Consider the following 18,452-nt stretch of genomic DNA (forward strand, 5'->3'; position numbering starts at 1 on the left):
TACTTTTGTCTAAATGAGTGATAGGATGTTCAATATTTGACATTTCTCCAGTACGAAGCTAGGGCTGACCTGCCTGCAGCCCGTGAGCGTGCGCTATATTAAATAATAGGGCACTCAGACAGCGTCAAACAATGTCAAAATACGTCCACTAAAAGTGCATTTTTTTCCACACAGATAGGCTCGGATTGTTAGTATAATTATCCAACAACGTAACAGAAAGGAGAAATGAACGTCTGTGTTTACCTTTAGCTGGATTCGGACATGTTCCTCTGCCTGTTGCTGCTCCCTCTCTCTCCTCGTCCGCTCTTCAATTTCAATGAGCTCTGCGTCCATGTACGTCCATGTTCAAATAAATACGGGCGGTCATCAAATTCAAATGGCTCATCCAGACCCAGTTGGTCAAAATTGGGTAAAAATTCAGCCTTGACTACTCCAAACAGAGTAACTCCTCGCGTTTGTAAGGTCACTCAAGCGGTAACTTCCTGCAACAACTCAAATCTCGCGAGACATGAGATTTCAGAGCTAGGCTTTCACTCTCTGAGTGAGTGTTTTGACTTGCCACAACAAACATGTCCAAATTTTTACCAGATTTTGACCAACTGGATCTGGATAAACATGGAGTACATGGACATACACAGAGGCAGAGCTCATTGAAACTAAAGAGTGGATGAGGAGAGAGAGGGAGCAGTGTTACTTCGGTAGCTTATATAGAAAATTTGCAACAGGCAGAAGAACATGTCCGAATCCAGCTAAAGGTAAAGATTTATTAATATAGCGCACGCTCACGGGCTGCAGGTAGGTCAGCCCTTGCTTCGTACTGGAGAAATGTCAAATATTGAACATCCTATCACTCACTGAGACGAAAGTAGAAAATAGGGCCCAGGTTGAAAAAACATTAGTTCCCCTTTAAGGGTGGGCTGCTTTAAGTGACAGGTTCTCTGCCGATAGTGTCCTTCTCAATCAGATCCACCCTCACTCCTCCACAGCGCCAGGCTTTTGTCCAAATATGGTCACTTTTGCCTCCCAACAACCCAAGATGGCGATGACTGAAATGCTGAACTCGAGGCTCCAAAACGGGAGATCACAACCCAATGGGAGACATCAAAGTAGCTGTGTCCATTATTTTTACAGTCAGTGATTCAGATGCATGTTTTTCTAAAAGTAAAACATTTCAATTGAATTCAATGGTTATTTAAATTAAAATGCGTCTGTCTCTCATTTGCTTCCATACAACATGTGACAGTCTAAAGCTCAGACCAGGTTAAGGCTGTCTGCTATAATGTGTTCGGCTCCAGGGGAACAAAGAGGATCTTAGTGGTGAGATCTTGAAGGAAATCCACCCCGTCTTGGTTTGGTGAAGTCCTGCACGAGCTGCAGCTGCAGGTGATGTGGCAGTAATTTTGCACCGTGGTCAGTCATTTGGCTCTTTGCTCTATCATGAAAGGTTTTGGGTGGAGCTCCACTCCTCTGTTCCACTGTCTCGACGTCTTTTAGAGCACAACCTTGGTGAACAGTGATTTAGGGTGAGGTGTTCTTGTCTCACTCCCACCAAGCAGACAAGTGGTGGGCGATGGGAGGGAAGAGGACAGTGAATGAGAGATGAAACAAGAAAAACAGTCTCTGGTGTATAATTGAGGTCTTGGATGGAGAGACGGCAGGGTGGAATAAAGAGTAGAATAAAGGGAAGACTGCACGGAGTGATGATGAGTTGGACATCAGGGAAGGGTGGGAAAGACAGAGGGGGCTGGAAAGCATAAACAAAACATTAGAAGCAGAGGTGGATGGATGATGAAGAGCCTGAAATAAAATTGCTAACTCAAGCCCCAGAGGACCACGTCACCACCTCACATGCAGCATCCAGCCAGCTGAGTCCATCCAAGCATGATGTCACATACCACAGCTTTCTCACATGAGAGTGCTTTGCTTTCACGACCTACTTCTCACACTGGCCCGTGCTTCCTCCTGACTTTGTTTGAGCTTTGTCTACCTTTATCTCTTCGTCTTGAGCCAAGTTTTATCTCCCGAGTGCACTTTGCTCTCTTTGCTCATATTTCATTTAATCAGGAAGTTTTTATTGAATCAGTAAATAATCACGACTGAAGGAACCTCCTTATCACCTGGGGTCTGATGCAAGTTTAACAACCTACAAAACTCTCACAAAGCATTTTAACCCAGTTTGTTCCTCACGTGTTGCCATTACATTCGAGCCACAGACCTAAGTATTCTTTTGAGCTTCTGTCTCAGTGTGTTACTGGGTTTAAAGTGCACAGGGATGTGGTGTTTGTTGAAGATCCTCCGGAGTTTCTTAAATACTCCTGTGACATAAGGAATGACGATGCTGTTTCATTTTCGTGTCTCTTCCTTTCTGTCTGCTCTGGGTCTTTTTGAGGTTTTTACAAGGGGAAGGTGAAGGAACACATAGGGGAAGCACTAAAAATCTGCGGCTACCCCAACTGGGGATAAATGCAAAAACCTCAAAAAGACCCAGAGCACACAGAGAGGAAGAGACACAAAAACGAAACAACGTCATCATTCCTTATGTCACAGGAGTATCTGATAAACTCAGGAGGTTCTTTAACAAACACCACATCCCTGTGTAATTTAAAGCCAGCAACTCACTGAGACAGAAGCTTGTCCACCCTAGTTGCTGTGATATAGCTCTTATGATTACCATGACCTGAATGAATGAGAATCTTCACCGACATCTTGGGGGTTATGGCAACAATAGCGGCTAGGCACCCTCATCTGGGCAGCTGTACTCCCTCAACCACAACTGGGAAGAGACGATAGATGGAGTGCGTTAATAACTATGGTCAAGTAGCCTGACCTTGAAGCCTCTTTTTGGTCTTCTGCTGACCCGACTGTTACCTTCAGGATAACGGTCATTCATTTCCTTTACTGACTAAGGCTAATGGCTGGAACATAGCAAAATTCCTTCACAACATTTCAGAATAAACTTACTACGTAGGTAAATACTTAGTTTTTATGTTTATTTGCTTAAAGTTTAGGTAACAACAGCATGTGTTTGGTTTAGAATAGACAGCACAGTTTGGCTTAAAATAACTACAACTGTTGCTATAGTTACACAATGTCACTTCTGTAGCATGCTACATATACTAGCACACTGCGTTGTTATTGAAATAACTCCACTGACCTTTGGTTTCACATAGGAAATGCACAGCAGGTTCATGGGTAAAGGTCCAGAGTTTGTTTGACCCATCCACCTCACCTCCTGCCCGCCCTATACAGACTTTCTTGCTCTTTATACCATAGTAGCTGCAGGCTGCATTATAAACTGCTGCTGGCCAGTACGCCATGAAAGGTGCCTTTGTGTGTTGGTGTCTGAGATGGACGTCCACTGATAAAGCAGCTGTATTTGATGAGTTTGGTTGTAACCCGCTGCATCAGTATTTTCAAATATCGCTGGGTACATATCAGAAAATCAGATGCTTAGCTCTGTGACTCAACTGCAATGACGACATGCACAAACTGGAGGTATTGACAGGCTTTGTATATCAGTCATTTTCATCATGAAGTGTGTGTGTGTTTCTCTCAGTGTATGAATGTAGATTGTAATTGTAAATGTCAAAATATATCTTGTTTTTAAATTCAACTCTGCATCAAAATTTGATATGGCCAAGGGACCATCAACATCTTTCAGTAATCATTTATACTTCATCAACTCTTCAAACATTTGTATCATTCTTGGACTGCGTTTCACGAAAAGTATTTGGACTGGGTTCATCGCTGTTGCCTCATAAATAATTGCTGTGTGTTTATAATCAGAGTCTTTCCTGTTTGGAGCAGGGGGGAAAAGACACTGAAGGGTCAACTGTGGTCATTGAAAAGTGTGTCTGTGTGTGTGCGTGTGCATCGTGGATAAGAACGGGCAAGAATTACACCAGAGGAAAATATTTCATCAAAAATAATTCGTGGATGACTTTGCCATGTAGCCTGTTCATGCTGAGTTGGACCAGCACCTCCACTCATTGTCCAAACAGCTGATTTAAATGCAACTCAGTGATCCATCCTGTTATTTTTTAAGTAATTAGGTCATCACGCCCGCGATACAATGAAGCTACAGGCAGTGGACAGCACATTTCAATGCATATCAATGTTTAAAGATCAATCAAAACTTCCTGCCAGCTGGCTGACGGTGTTTCTGTGAAACCCAATCATGGGAACGTGCAACAGACGGTATGTTAAAAGCCAGATTAAGATCAACAGCTGTGTGTTATTTTACTTCATTATTATTCTTCCTAAAAAGTCTCAGCCAGCCAGTTGAAGTATCTGTGTCAGCAGTGTAAAGACACATGCTGTTTTGTTCTCTCTGTTACTGTTTTTCTTCCTAATTTCATTCTTTGTCCTTCCTCTTTAAGTAAGACTGATACTGCAGTTGGCATTTGCCGTTACATCAGTCCATATACTTATCAGCACTTCAGTCAATCACTTTATTTGCCCCTGGAGGGCCATTGGTTGTGCAGTGCTGAACAGAAACATAAGAAGGGCACTCAGAGAGCACAGACAGGACCAAAGGCCCAATCGCACAATGTTGAAAGTACAACAGACATTCAGAACATAGATACAGCAGCACACAGCTATTTGCTATAAAAAAATATTGAAAGGCAAAGTCTCTCCCCTTCTGATGGACCACCATGTGACTTTATCTCGGGAAAAAAATATGAACAGTATTTAATGGTGAGAAACAAATAACCTCCGCCGAAGAGGTTATGTTTTCACCGGCGTTGGTCTGTTTGTCTGCAAAATAACTCGAAAAGTTCTTAACGGATTTGGTTGGAAAGGTTGATAATCGGACAAGGAACAGATGATAAAATTTTGGTGATGATCAGTTGAAGCAAAGTGGATAAAATAATAAAATGGCGGGAAATCCAAGCTGCTTTGCGGAGGTCTGCGCTCTCCGAGCGCTCTAGTTATTTAAAGTGTTTGAATTGTGCCATGAATTACATATATCTGTTAATTTAAAGCAGCTGTGCAGGACTTTTCGTTTTCGTTGATTATAGCGCCCCTTTGGTTGAAGCGGTATGACACCCACAGCCTGGTGTCGTAAAATCTCGACTGCAACCGGCAATTACCGCAATTACAAATGCAATTACCGCATGCATTTGTTTTGGAGAGCAAGAGGATTAACTAATGTCAGGTCAGACCAAGTAATTAGTGGAAACAGCAAAATTACTCAGTAAATTCTCCTGTCGTCTTTCTGTTCTGATCTAATCTGTTGTGTATTTTGAGCTACTAAGGCTACCGTAGTAGTGTGAGCCTCAAGTTATTCTGGGTAATGTAGTAACCGTTGTTGTGCTACTGGAAACAATGAGAAGCAGCCCTGTACGTTTGGTGTAAGGAGGAATAAACAGTTAACAAGTCATCTGCTGAGTCCGCATTATTATGTGAAAAGAATACTCGACGATTTGGAAGTTATGCCCTTTCTCTATCATTTTCATATTGAGACAACATGATGGATATCTTTTTTGTGTCTGTACATCCAGTGGCTGGGTCTCAGCGGTTAGCACGGCACTTGTAGGGGGTCAGTACATCTTGCGCGGAGGGATACGCCGGTGAGCAACAGCTGCAGCATGCTCTGGGACAGGTACGCTAGGCCACTCGGTAAAAGCAAACAAAGAGACGACACGGACGATATTACTCACCCAACTGAAAGCTGTCCATCAGCTCCTGCAGGCCTGGGGCGTTTTTTCCAATTCATCTTAGGAACATGAAAAAAAGTTTCAATCACGCTAGGATTAGTGATTGCTGCAAAGTTTTCACTCCTTGTGATGCACTCTCTGCGGTGGTTTTTCTCCTGATGATATATCTCCCCAACGATGGTAGCACCGAATCCCATTCTGTGCAGCAAAATGGGAGCGGAGGATTCAGCCTCTCTTCTTGCCCGCTCAGCATCCAACACATGGAGTTCCTCATCTGTATGCTCCAGCTCAAAGAGGTATGGCTCTGGATCTGTGTCCGCTACAAGAAACTCTTCAAAATCGCGTTCAAAGTCGTCCATTGCAGCTACTATAGTCCGGAGATATTGCTAGGCTAAATAAACAGCTGAGTTTTGTTTACAGGCTACATCTATGCCTGTGCCTGCTCACCGGTGTACCCCTCCGCGGATCACAGCACAGGACGTACTGACCCCCTATAAGCGCAATGCTAACCACTGAGACCCAGCCACTGGACGTACAGACACAAAAAATATATCGATCGTGTTGTCTCAATATGAAAATGATAGAGAAAGGGCATAACTTCCAAATCATCGGAGTATTCTTTTATGTGAAGATACAAAGTGAAGACATAACATTATCCTAACACAGCAAAGCTGTTACCTGCAGCCTTCACTTGCAAAGCTAACGTTACTAACATTAGGTCAGTCCAAATAATTAGTGGAAACATGCTAATATGCTAACGTTACACACAAATTAGTAGTAAAGTAAGATCTGTTCATAAATGTTCTGGTGTAGCTCTGAATTTCTTATAAACTGAGGACAACTGCCTGCTGTACATTTGTGTTCATGGTCACAGTCACAGATAATTTTACATGATGCTCCTTCGTTACCAAGTCCTCATAGATACATCTCTGGTAAAACTGTTAGGTGTTATGTGTTCAGCAATGCTCGTTGCGTACTGCTTACTCGAAGAACACTGTAAACACGGCTCCTTCTTCTTTTGTGGTTTAATCGCTGCGGGCCGCTGTGGACGAGCAGAATCACTTCCGCCTCGGGTGCCATATTCTGGTTTGCTGACTTCCGCTGTGTGTCCAACCCAAGCGAGGCTACGCTAAATAGCCATACAGAAAAAGGCTTTTTTGTCGCTGTTGGGATATGCGGATCTTCAAGGGGAGGTGATACGAACTAGGGGCAGTTTTATTAATGGTAAAAAGTTCCGCACAGCTGCTTTAAAAGATCATTTTGCAAGTCAAGAAAGTCGCAGTTTGTTGTAAAACTGTATAAGACTGTGAAAATATGCAACTACAACGACTACATAAGTTGTGTAAGTGACATCATAGCTATCCATTTCACTGAAGCTACAATGCCTGTGTGTTTTGTACCCGGATGTATGCAGCTGAGTACCTGGTCTTGCTTGTTCTTTCACTTCACAGCTGATAAAAAGAAAAAAAAAAAGAAAGCACAAACGTCACTGGAAAAGCAGGGTGTTTCAGAGAAAAACACCTGGATTGGTGGTTTGAACACCCCTGGAAAATGCAGCGAAGAGTTGGGAACAACACTCAGGATTGATGGCTGAAACGCCCTGGAAAACATGGCAAAGAGTCGGTAATAACACAGGATATCGTTGGCTGAAATGCCACAGTGTTACATATATGTCTGGAACATGGCTAAAGTTAACGGTAACACTTTACTTGAAGGTATCTACATAAGAGTGACATGACATTGTCATAACTATGACATGACACTGTCATGAACCTGTCATGAACATTATGTACATGACATAAACGTTTATGACTGCTGTCATTAAGTGTCATTTGGTTTTTGTAACAAGTTGACATTGTTTAGGTTGTCTCGATTATGACAACTTGACATTAATCAATGTGACATTACTGGAAGTTGTCTTTGTCATGACAAGTTGACATTAAATTTGTTTGGCGCTGTCCTTATAATGACAACTTGACATTAACCAGGATGACATTACCAGATGATGTCTTTGTCATGACAAAGACAACTTCTGGTAATGTCACTTTAATTAATGTCAAGTTGTCATAATCAAGACAACCCAAACAATGTCAACTTCTCATTACAAAAACTGAATGACAGCAGTCACACATTTATGAAATGTACATAATGTTTATGACAAGTTCATGTCACCCTTATGTAGATACCTTCAAGTAAAGTGTTACCAAGTTAACTAGCTAGCTGGTGTTATCGTGCAAGACGAGAGATGAAGTTCAGCAGTTTCACATAAAATTAAATGGTACTCTGACTAATGACTAATAGTGCCATGTCACCATTACAACGGCCAAAATTCTTAAACCCCATTAGTCCAAAAAAGTTCCATCAGACTGGAGGCCCATTTCTCCAACAGCCTGTTATCCAAAAAACAAATGCATATTGCTCCTAAGTCTTGTTGCTCTGAAAATACACATTGCTGCAGTTAGTTGAAGGTTCCCAGTGGCATTGACTCAACGATCGCGGATGTACTTACTCATCCCTTTGCAGTGATTCCCTGCGGTGTTTCAGCCAACAATCCCTGCTGGTATTAATGACTTATCACAGCATTTCAGCCAACAATCCTGGGTGTTTTTACCAACTCTTTGCTGTGTTTCAGCCAACAATCTCTGCTGTTTATGCCAACTTATCACAGTATTTCAGCCAACAATCCTGGGTGTTTCTATCGATTCTTCACTGCGTTTACCAGCTGTGTTTAAACCACTACATCCTGGTGTTTTTCACTGACCCGCCCTGCTTTTCCAGCGACTTTTGTGCCGCCAAACATTGTTTTAAGCCAAAACAATGAAAAAATGATCTTTTTCTAACCATAACCATGTGGGTTTTTTATGCCTAAACATAACCACACATTCTCAGTGTTGTTGAGAAACGGCAATGGGACCTTTTTTTGAACAAACAGTGCTTTGGAATTTTGGCCCATTGAAACAATTCAAACAGATCAAAAAACTATTTATCACTTGTCGCTGACTACCGTACATACTTTTTACAAAATAAGGTCTTGTAGGGGACACAAGAAGGGGGCGGACTTCACCTCTCTATTGTGATGTAATAGCATCCTGAGCAGAATAAAGCACTCCCTCTATGGGTGTCGTTATTTAAGTTCCTCTGTTGAAAGAAAAAAAACAAACAAACACTGGGTAGTTTTTTTAGTTTCTCCAAGTGTGGGGTTTCAGCTTGGATATCTGTAGCATCATGTTGGTATCTGCAGCCTACAGAAAATGAATGGATTGTGAAACGACAGAAAATGAGTGAAGGACATACAGAGGTCATACAAGGACAGAGACGTTTAAAATAAAAATCAAGTGGTGAAGAGACATTATTTTTGGCTGTAACTCCAGTTGTTTTTGTGCTGTGAAACTTGGCAACAAAGCTAACCATCTACTTCATACAGACAGAGACAAAGACGCCTAAAACACACAGTGGAGAGGTGAATGATTTATCCATGTGTCATTATGTATGCAGTAACTTTGCCAAACTGTCTCCCACTATCTCACATGACTGAGTGGAGCTTTCTGCTTCACTCCCAAAAGTGAACCCACTGCTTAAACAAGCTGGACGGCTGTCAGAGCATATAGCATGATATAGCACATGGTTGCTGCACACACAAAGAAAGAAGTAAATAAGAGCAAATCTGGTGACATAAATTAACCAGGATGTCAGTGTTCATATTTCAAGCCTGGCAGGTTACACTCAAATATTTTCAGACAGTGTGCCAGCTGTCAAGACTCTTTGTTTGTTCAGTCAGTGCCATGGATTCAACATGCACAGGCTGTGTGCTGGTAAACACAGCTCATAGTAACCACTACATGTGCCAGGTCTTCATCCAGCACGGTTTAAAAGCATGCATTGGTAACAGACGCATAAAAAGACACATGTGGCCGTGATTTAAACATTTAAAAATCAAATCTGAGCCGCAAGGTTTCCACAGAAGTTGGAAATGTCTGCCATCATCTCGACATATTTCTTTTTCTTGGAGCTAAAGCAGAAGTAACATCTCTCGAAATCTGAGTGGGTGTGTGCATCTTCTGCTTAATCACTTCCTAATCGGAGAGCTTCACCAGCTAGAGGGCGTCGTGTCTGAGGCCAGATTACCATGCAGCAAAATTGCCCTTAAATTACATTCATGCAAGCTTGTAGTGTAACTTTTCAAGGTACTAAATCCTCATAATCGTGCTAAAGACACATGTTATTTAGCACCGCACCCTGAGACAAAATGCAGTTTAGCAAAATGTCTGTCTCCTACAAAGTATACATCCAAGAAAAATATTGGCCTGTGTCTTCGTATTAAACTGTAACCAAAAAGAACCGGTTCTCATCCCAGTTTAGTTTCTTAGGAAAGCTCCAGACAGACAACTTTCTTTCCTCAAAATTCCACTCGTGGCATAAAGTCAGTGCATGTGCTATCAATATAATGCACTGATTTCATTTTCCAAGATGTCAGATGCTGTAATTGCACCAAGACTACAGCTCCCAGCTGGTGACTTCTTGCTGCAGACAAATACGGATCCAATTAACTTCCTGTTTTAATGGGGAGAAGTAAGTAAATTACCCATGACTTAAGTCCACATTTATTACAGCCATGGGGGGCTTAGTCAACTTTTTCACCTTTTAGAAAAGACACACACAGAGTTGTTACTCAGCAAGGAGGAGGAGAGAGAAACATTACATGGTCAGAAGTATGTGGACACCTGAATGTTGTTGAAACAAGGCTAAACATGCTTTTACGCTTCTGCGTCAGCGACAGCCATGTCGGAGGCATCGGTAGCATAGTGGATAGTGCCGGCGCCCCATGTATAGATGTGATGCCTCGCTGCAGTGAGCATTTGTAAAGCATTTGTTTTCACAGACATGGAGGTAAACTGTTGCTGTAAACTTGACTGGTTTGCAGAGGAATACAACATCAAGGCAGTCAGACTGTCTTACCAAGGATCAGTGTTCAGGTTGTTCCAACTGCTATACATATGGTGATCAGATTTGAGATGCATAACGCTCTGATAACAGAGAGTAAATACAACAGCACTAACAATTGACCCTTATGATGGCAGAGAGTGTATAAACAGAAACTATGGACCACACACACTTGTACTTGAACACACAGACCGATAGAAACACTCGCACTCCAACAAACATACCAACAGCAGTATGGACATCCAAGTCCCACAAACACAGATGCGCACATCTGTTTTGGTTTGGAATAACAGAACAACAAAACATCCTCCTGTTGGAGTGATAACACATTTACATTTTACACATGGCTGTAATCCGCCAGTAAACAGAGTAGAAGAAGAGGAGGTTGCACACCAAAAACAAACAAGGTCTCCTTGGCCCATGTGACCCATCTACAAAAGAAAAACATAGATCAGTCTCCAGGGATTTTTTCATTTGGGAAAGTTTGAATTGTTCCTTCATGTCAGCATGTTTCATGTTGTCTGGGGACAAAGTCTTGCATTATTTCTCGTAAACTGTCCCTGTTTTTGCTAGGGCCGCCTCAGACTAAGAATTTTCCTAGTCGACCAATAGTCGTCATTTAGAGCCATTTGTCGACAATTCGCCCGCATGTTTACGATATTAATTTAATTATTAAATGATATATTTTGGTGGTTTGAGTTGAAGGTGTGAGAAAGAATAGTATCAGTAACATTGTTAACACTGTGCTACATTACAGAGAAACACAAAACCGTACTAATGAACCTTCATTGATATAGGCCTATATTTTATCTACAAGTGCACGTCACACACTGAGCGAGCCGCCTGTTAATGACGCTGTGGGCTAATGGGCATGTAGCTACTTCCATGTTTCAGATGATACGTCATGTTTGTAGTCGACCAATGAAGATGAGTTTACATATCACCTTGGGTTCGTCCTTCACCTTCTCAAAATGATCCCACACTTTGGATTTCCTGCCCGACATGTTATTAACTAGCCTGTGGAATAACCGCAGGTACCAGCCCTGGAAATTAGAGGCCGTACACATTATGTGTCTTTAACCACCTGGAAACACAAGGTCGGGCGCTGGGTGCTACTCTTGTGCCTTTTCTGTGCCAGCTTTCAAGAGCATGGTGGCAGGTTGAGTCTGAGTTTGCTAAGCAACCTTGACAAGCATCACATAGCCTATTTACCTGTGTAGTGAGTGCAGAGCTTATCTTCTTCTAGATGCTGTTCATAAGTGTGTAGGCCTATCGTCTGTGGGACAGATGTAAAGCTCTGGGTAGCCCTGCACTCACATGATCAACTTTTCCGTATTTATCAGACGAAATATTTACAGAAGAAGAGAAAGATATCTGTCAGCTGTGATTGGTTTGAAACGTGACTCCTGTCTGACTGCTGAGCGTGGACACTTCCTGTGTCTGTCCTTTCAAATTAAATTCCCACATGGTCCAGTCATATAGGGTTTGATTTATTTTGACATGGTGCAGCTCCTAATAGAGTTTCATGTTTGTTTGTTTTTTTCTGAGACTAAGCGACCAATGAAATCTTGCCAACTAATGACCATTTGGTCGACCATGAGGGGGCAACCCCAATATGTGCCTTATTATTAGACCCTCAAAGTGTGTATGACCAACATGCTCACAGTGGCAGAAGCCCTCTATGCTAGCTGATGAGTGTTGTGCAAAATCACCTCTAAAGCAGCTTTAATATTATTCTTATATAGCCCATTCTCACCGAAAAACAATCACACAGGTCAACTATGCAAGCAGCTTATTACAGCCAAAAGACTTTACGTTAATTATACATCAACGCCCTCCAGTGGCCATAGTAATTATTATAGAAGCAGAGCAGGAAGTGATGTGACGTAGCATAAAAAGTGACAAACTGTGCATGATGTACAAATATCAAAAAGGCCCTATAGCCTAGTATGCTAGCACGTGTAGCATACTATGGTAGTGTCATATCTGATGTATGTTACGTGACATATATCACATTACAGCTTGGTGATGATGTTCATGTTCATGATGTTTTTCCTGAACATAACCACATGATTTTGTTGCCTAAACATATTTGGAGCAGAACTGTGACCTTTTAACGATGTTACAGACTATTTTAAAGGGCCTGTGTGTAAAATGGGTTGAAAACAGTGACATCAATGGTCAAATTCTAGATTGCAGGGCTAACTCACTCACCCCTCCCGTCGGGTAAATGACAGTGGCCTCGTAGGGACAAAAAGCCTTGCGTAGACACGAGTTTTTCAGGAGTAGGTCTATCTAGCGACGAGGTGAATATTTATTTAGAAATCTAAACCATGTTACGATATTGTAATGAATCCCTCACGAGCAGGAGACCAGAGGAGTGTTCGGGAAAAAGGCCAGTTTATTTGAGCACTCCAAAAACTCCGGTAACACTCCAGGGGGTAAAAGACTCTGTCCCAAACTCTGACTCTTCTAGTGTAACACACACACTCCATACACACATTCTCGTTTACAATACCAAGCGGAGACCCCCCTCCCCTCTCTGCTCCACCAATCTCCAGCCTGCACACCGACTGACAGCGTAGCCTGTAAACAGAGCTCAGCTGTTTATTTAGCCTAGCAATATCTCCGGACTATAGTAGCTGCAATGGACGACCTCGAACGCGATTTTGAAGAGTTTCTTGTAGCGGTCACAGACCCAGAGCCATACCTGTTTGAGCCAGAGCATACAGATGAGGAACTCCATGTGTTTGATGCTGAGCGGGCGAGAAGAGAGGCTGAATGCACAGAACAGGATTCGGTGCTACTGCTGCCATCGTTGGGGAGATACATCATCAGGAGGAAAAGCACCGCAGAGAGTGCATCACAAGGAGTGAAGTTGCATCTTCTTTTCCTCGCAGATGACGGTTCGGGTTCATTCTCTCCTGTTGCGTGGTAAGTGTGGTCCATTTGCAAACTTTATAACTAAAAAAACTTTTCACTACTCTCTATCGACGAACTACTAACACTCTCTGCTGTTTCCTCCTTCTTCCTTCCTTCCACTGTCTTTGTTGGTTTATTTATACACGCGAAACGTGTTCTCTGGCTCGCTGGATTGTCCGCTCGGGCTGCCGTACATACATGGCGGTGCAAGATGGCGACCTCTGTAAAGCAAGGCCCTTGCTATATATATATATATATAAAAGCATAATTATAAGGCTACGAAAACCAAACAAATTTTATTTTATAGCGATTATACACTTGTATAAACATATTAATGGGTAGAATATTCAGATTCAGATTCAGATTGACAATAAACCATGCCAAATATTACACACTGGCCCTTTAAGCTGCAACAATTTAAACGCTGATGCCGTTTTGGGCCCGGTCATATAAGGCCTAGTCCACACGGACCCATGTACTTCTGAAACTGAAGTTTTTCGGGCTCCGGTTTCCAAATAAAATTCATCCACATGAAAGGTGTGATAAAAAATATGATATCAAAACCGCAAAATCGGCTACCAAGTGATGTAATACACATGCCAAAGCAGTAGGTGACGATGTTACTTCTAATGGAAAGGTCATTTTAACCAATCAGAACTCAGAGCCAATACCGAAATAGGGAAGTGTGGAAAATAAAAACAACCCGATCCACAAAAATAGCGTGACCTAATTCAACAGCAGAGGCGCCTCAACAACCAACTACATTACCACGAAAGCAGCGACGGGCCTGCCAACAGAGGTCCGATCCGGCCGGATCCAGAATCTCCATTGGCAGGCCCGTCACTGCTTTCGTGGTTGTATTTTATACATATGATATTGATTTTGTTTACAGATACCATACAGATACCCCCCATTCAATTTAAAGCATAACTGATTTGAGTAAAGGCACAAGAGCAAATCTGGGTATATAAACGGTTGTTTCTTCAGTTGGCAGTTACACCTGGAGTGAAGCTACTAAAGACCAGTTTTCATTTATTCTTTCAGGTGGGTAAATGTCACCTAAGCACCTTCAGATTTTATCAGTAGTGTACCCTTAATAGATAATGTGTTTATATAGTTTGTGCACTCATGTTCTGTATTAAATATTATCTTGACTTCATTCTAATGTCTCTCCTGATTAAAATGTGCTGCAAGCAAAAAAATTCAGAATGACTTCATATGTACAAAAACAGTAAAGTTTATCACAGTGAACTTTAAATATCTTGTCTTTGTACTGTGTTCAACTGAAAACAGGTGAGAAAGAATTTGCATATCATCGCATTCTTTTTTAATTTACATTTTACGCAGCGTCCCAGCTTTTTTGGATTTGCAGTTGTACATTAAAACCTCCCTGAATACCGGTGTAATCAAATGCAGCAAAAGCTGACGCCTACATAACCAGCTGAAATGACTGGCATCTACTCGTGGAATACTTGTAATACTTGTGGCATGTTGTGGGCAGTGAATAAAGCTCTTTTATATAATTATTAATAACAGTGTTATTGTCGGGAATTGCAACATAATTAGATCAGTAAATATACTTCTTTGTCCATGATCTGTTAGAAACATTACTTATTGTCCAAATATCCACAAAAATGACTCATATTGACGGTATTGTTAAGGATTTCCAGTGTCTGCTGTCTGTATCCCCTCTAATTTAGTCCACATTGTTTTCTGTTAGCTGAAAACACTGGCCAAGAAAATACACACCTATTTCTTCATTACAGCCCTTCCCCTGGCATGCAACATAAATTCTCCACTGAGGCTGCAGAAAGCTGAAAAACACAGTGAGCTCAAATTGCCCATAACATCGATGCTGTCAATTCATTTCAGAGCTGTGGGTGATTTGTTATCTCTTACTTAAAAGGTGTTCGTGGAGGAAACTATAGGCAGCAGTGGTAAAGTCCCTGTTGTGAGTTACGGAGGAAGTCAAGATGAATGTCCCTGAACTGATGTTGAAAAAAGGAAACATATCAGATCTCATTTAGATGAAAATAGAGTTTATGGAAAGCTGTGTTTGAGTACACTGCTCTGCCGTCTGGATTATTTCAGGCTAATGCATGCTTGTTTTTCATCTGAGACTTTACTTTATATCAGCCAGTCAAATGGTTGCAGATGTACATATTCACACTGCAGAGTTGACTGTGTACTAATGTCACAGTTACTTGGCTAATTTAGGCTCACGTGTTAAACATGCCATTATAAAAAGCCTGTGGGTTGGGTAACCAACTTGATTGCTCAACACAGACTGTATCTGAGCTGCTGGCTGATGCCCAGTTTTTTCTCTTTCACTTTACTAACAGAAGCAGGCGTTGATCATGCCTCAAGTTTATGGTTTAAAGTAGGAATTCACAGCTGTACAGTGGCGTGTGTGTGTAAATGTTTGTGCATGTGAGGTTAATTGCAGTGCACATGCATGTATATAAGTGGATGCACATGTGTATGCAGTGTTTTTTATTTGTGCATTAAATGTATTTTCTCAGTGCAAGCACACAAAGCCCTGCAGAACTGATTGAAAGTCTGTGTGATAGAATCCATGGTTTAATTTAATCTGTGTGTTTGCATGTAATATGAACTGTGCTGTCATTGTGCATCCAGAGCATTTTGGTTTACTGTTACTTCAGTCACATGCACTGACACCTGCATGAGGCCAATGTGTGCTGCACTGATGGGCACTTCAAAAACTGTGTCTATTGTGCAGTGGTGGAACGTAACTTTGTATATTTACTTAAACACAATACTAAAATACAAATTCAAGGTACTTGTACTTCCTTTGAGTATTTATGTATGTTATGTTATTTAACTTTTCAGTCCAGAAACAGAATACTCTGCCTCCTATCCCAGGCCTTGCAAGGTAATTCAGCCACCAAAAAAGTTCCCTATCTGAAACAAAACTCAAATTTTTCATGATCTAAATACTTCCACCACTGGCATTATGTCTGCATTTGCTTTTTTTTTAAAATGTCAGACAGTGTTTAGGTGTTTAAGGCCTTATCTTATCACACAGCACAAAGCGGCACACAGCGCAGCCTAACAGTCATTACTACTTTCAGATCAATGCAGTTGTCTTTCTCATGGCCAGCTGGCAAGTTGAGTAAGTGGCAAATGTACTTGCAGTTATCTGTGGTCATGGGCCTAAAATGAGGTGTGCTCAAGTACAATACTGGTACATTGCTATTTTAAGGCAGCAGGAAGTGATTGTGCAATTGACCAACAAAAAAATTGGTGAAATTTACTGCAATACTTTCTACTACGCAGAAAACGGCTCCCTTCTCCAATTCGCCTAATTCGCAGGTGCAGCTGGCCTTTAAAATGAATTGTAGCTGCTCACACTTATTAGAGGCAGTAGCTCAGTCTGCGGTGACTTGCTCGAACCAGAGGGTCATTGGTTGTGTGTGGACTGGCAGCTGGAACTGTGCCTCTTTGGCGATAGCAAGGTACCAAACCTCCAAACTGCTCCACTGACCCTGTGCTACCCCCTTGGTGCACGTGTGTGCTGTGTACGTAGAGAAGATTCACGAAAAGATGCATTTTAACTGCCAACTGCCTGAAAAATTTGACTGACAAATAATAAGCAGTAGTGATCAAGGGACTCATTGCACCCAGATTATGCGCTGTTTAGCGAGCAAAAGTGGATTTGTACGCTCCCTGGATTCACTTGCGACCATGCACTATAGATCATTTAAACAGGACCGATCATGTGATTTTACATCCTGCATGGCCTGTAAAATAAACAAGTTAGAAGCCACACATCCTGCAGGCTTTTCTACAAGCTATCAGAGCAATATTATGTAATTGTGTTTCAAACAATAACGAGCTGCATTCTGAAAGGTACATAATGCTGTTGCATAATTACAGCTTTGAGTGCATGAACTTGCATGAATACCTGTCTGTCTCTATGACCCTGAAGCAAATCACTAGGAATGATCAGTCTGTATAAAAACAACTCATCCAACAACATGTATCCACACGAAGAATTAACCAAACACACACACACACAGTCATCTAAAAAATATTCCTCAGATTGTTTCATCTCACAAACTTTTCTCCTCCGATGAACTTTAGCAAAGAAAGGAGCTAAACACTGTGGATTTATCACAAGTCACTATATTTACATAGCTCTGTTGATTTATCCTTGCAGCTGGAGATATCGGAGCATCCCAAGGCCACGTTATCTGAAATATCACATCCCCCGACTCAGCAGGTCACACGAGCCTGAATATTCTTCTTAGACTGGTGCTGAGGGGGAAACTTTCCACTTAGCTGCAAAATCCCACTCTAACTAAGAATTAGAGTTGGACATGAACCAGTAAAGCTCTATTACAAGAAGACACAGGGAGGTATGGAGGGCCAAGATAAACCAGCTCCTCTTCTCCTCCCTGCTTTCACCTCACTCTCTCCAGCACCTGGCTTCTGTTAACACTGCCAGCTGGAGAGTCGAGAGAGAGAAAGAAGGAAAGACAAACACTCCCGATGTCTTTTAATAAACCTTAACAGAAAGAAGGTAGAGAGAGTGAAAGAAAGGGCAGGATAGATTAGAAACTGAAGGACGAAGAGAAGGGAAAAAGGACAGCAAATCCTAGATGCGTGAGAAGAGAGGAATGAGCAGGCAACAGTGAGTCATCCACCATCCCAGCGCAGTAACGCTAAATGTTATCACTAGTCCTCCACAGACTTGACCTGACTTATTTTAAAACTTCTCATTGCGTCACAGTATCAGCTTCTGCTTCCTTCCCACATTTTCAGTTATTAAATTATCTGGAATAATAAAAGCATGTTTTAATTTCACTGAGTGAAGGCCGTCACACACCACGTCTGTAGTTTTTGTGTATTTTAAATCAGTCATCTGATAAAAATTATTATGCACAGAAACCATGCACACTGAGTCCA

The sequence above is a fragment of the Epinephelus fuscoguttatus genome, linkage group LG11 (assembly GCF_011397635.1).
Source record: "Epinephelus fuscoguttatus linkage group LG11, E.fuscoguttatus.final_Chr_v1".
NCBI classification, from domain to species: Eukaryota; Metazoa; Chordata; class Actinopteri; order Perciformes; family Serranidae; genus Epinephelus; species Epinephelus fuscoguttatus.